Here is a 2,825-nt window from a genome sequence, read left to right as displayed (position 1 = left end):
GTCCCATTGCTCCCATATTCTATTACTTCCAAGCTCCTCCCATTCCTTTCATACCCCACTCCCAACCAATCTTCTCCCTTGACCCCTCCTAGTTTCATCAGAAACTCGATCCATAACTAGTCTAAGTATCCGAACTTTTCAAGCCCAGCCCTGAACCTACCTCTTCCCACAATTCCCTTCATGCTACAGCAAAAACCCTCCACCTCTCTATAACTTCCCTTGTAGCCACGCCTTAGTTGACCAGAAGCTTCTCACACAGCCCATCTCCTGCTTGGAAAGCCAGCCCTGCTCCACCACATGCCTCTCTACCTCCCATATCTACTCTCTCAATGGCTTCATTGTTCCCGTGATGAATCCCCCCTTATTGGCTCCTCCCACAGATCCACACCCTACTCAACCCTGCCCATAATTACTCTACATCTTTGTAGACCTTCCACTCCTTCTCAAAGTCCCTCTTCCAATTAACCCCATGGCTCCAAGCCCTGACCTGCTCTAGAAAACCCCCACCACACTATCCCATCTCTCGACACCCACATTGCTCCACTGCAAACTACTGCATCTGTTGGCCTCCCTCTGGAAGCCTCACCAGGCTCAACTGGAAATCCCTGTCCCTTCATAATCCCTTTTTGAAGGTTGCCTTGCCCCACTGGAAACCCTGTCCAAGTCTAATGTCCTGCCTTGCAACACTGTAATCCCCACCCAACTTACTACTCTTTTCGAAGTGGTAACTGGCTACACCAGAAACCCTGTCCTAATGAGTCTAGTCCACTGGATCCTATCTCTGCTCTCACAAAGCTCTGGTCCTGAAAAATTCCTCCATACATTGTTACTACATCCTGCTCTGCCAGAAACCCCACCTCCACCCTAACAAACTTCCCAAAGGCCCTCCCCTTACTAACCCACTTCTTTCTAGCACCACTCTGCCCTCTCACAGATCTTGAAAAGCCTCTCCCTCATAGCTCTGCATTCCTGCACCAGAATCCCCACCTTTTGTCAGCCTCTTGCCTTCATTATCTTCCCTGCCTTATGGGAAACCTCACCCTACATATCCCACCAGGGCTCATAGTGCTACACCACAACCCCTCCTCTAAGTAACCTCCTCCTCTGTAGCCTTGTTCTTCCTTTTCAAAGCTCTGCCCCAAACAGCCTCTTCCCCAGTGACCTTGCCTTCTTCCACTGAAAACCCATCCACCTGCCAGTCTCCATCCTAAAGTCCCACCTACTCCACAAGAGACCCTGCTGCTAACAAGTCTAGTCTTTCCTGTCCCCTCCCTTCTGTCTCAAAGCCCTACACAGACTGGCTTTCACCCTCAAAGCCCCGCCCTGCTTTACCCCAGAGTCTGTGCCAATACCAACTCCTCCCTTGAACCAGACAGGGCTCGACCAGAAACCCCACACCACCTCATCCTTGAAGTTCCCACCTAGGAACTTTTATTACAAATGTGATTATATAATGGTCACAGAATTCATACTAGTCAATATGATAAGAAAGCAGTATTGACAAAAGACAACAAAAATTAGATAGCTATTAGATGCCTTAGTCTAGTTTGGGGTTCTGTTAACAGGCAGATTCACATTGTGTGAAAATGTGTGAAGATGATTCCTCTAACTGGAAATCATTCTTTGAAGTATCAGTAAGGTTTCATGAGTGATCATTTTATTTCTAGAATTTTCATCCACATTTGTGTCTATTAACTTAAAAATATAAGTTATTTTAAATCCTCTGGTTTGCTTGAGGAAAGAGTATTAAGATGTAAAAAGATGACTTTCAAATCATCTCTCTAATGAGTAATTTTGGACTTACTTTACTATGTACCAGAATTTTTAGTAACAGAAATTCTCTACCAGAATCCCCTTTGAATTTCCTCCTTCCACTAAAGTGCCCTTTGAAAAAGATTGAAGTGAGATTATACAGGTAGAATGCCAGAAATAAAAACGTATTTGAGATCATAACAAAATCATGATAAAGAGCCTACCCAATGTGGTTTAAATTTTCTAATGAAAGGAACTTAAGCATATTTAACTGCAGACTTTCTGAAGACTAGAAGACAAAAATATAAGAAATGCCCTCCTATACCACGGTTCTGAAAACAAAACAAAACCAAGGAAAGACAACATAATGAGACAGAAGGGAATGAGAAACTTGTACATGTGATATAGAATGTAAAGATACACTGAATCAGGTAAAACTAGTTTTGGACACAATGCCTGGTTGTTCAATATATTTCATTGTATATATTGTTACTTTTTAACCTGTGACTTAATATAGGTCTCAGCAGGGATCTGCCAAGGTAATTGTGTAGTTAGTCAATTTCATCATTGCAAGATCATCAGGATGATAAACTCCCACACACCTTAACATACCTGCAACAGCACTAGACATATATTCCTATTGATACAACAGTGTAGGGCAGACCTGTATTTAACCCAAGCTTTGTATGTGGTATGCTATGGTTTTTATCAGGCTTGATACAAAATGTCTCTGCCCAGAATTAAATGAAGGCATTTATAGCTAAAATGATTTAGGGTCATTGTTAACATCTAAAGCATGCTGAGGTTTTTCTTTATACCTCTCCTTTTCCCTTTCTTTCTTCCTCCCTTTCTTTCTTCCTCCCTTTCTTTCTTCCTCCCTATCTTTCTTTTCTTTTCTTTCTTTCTTTCTTTCTTCCCTTTTCTTTCCTCTTTTAGGAAATGAGTATGAATTTAAATATTTTGTTTGCTGAACAAGTACTCTACCATTAGAATAATCCTTTTTCGATTTATTTACTTTGTTGATAGGTTATCCATTTGCTGAGGGCTGAACACAGTCTAAGTTCCTCACCTCT

This window comes from Dipodomys spectabilis, unplaced genomic scaffold, assembly GCF_019054845.1.
Source record: "Dipodomys spectabilis isolate Male_0828 unplaced genomic scaffold, ASM1905484v1 ptg000040l, whole genome shotgun sequence".
In the NCBI taxonomy this organism is placed as follows: Eukaryota; Metazoa; Chordata; class Mammalia; order Rodentia; family Heteromyidae; genus Dipodomys; species Dipodomys spectabilis.
The sequence above is the reverse complement of the archived record's forward strand: the minus strand, read 5'-3'. Positions refer to the sequence as shown.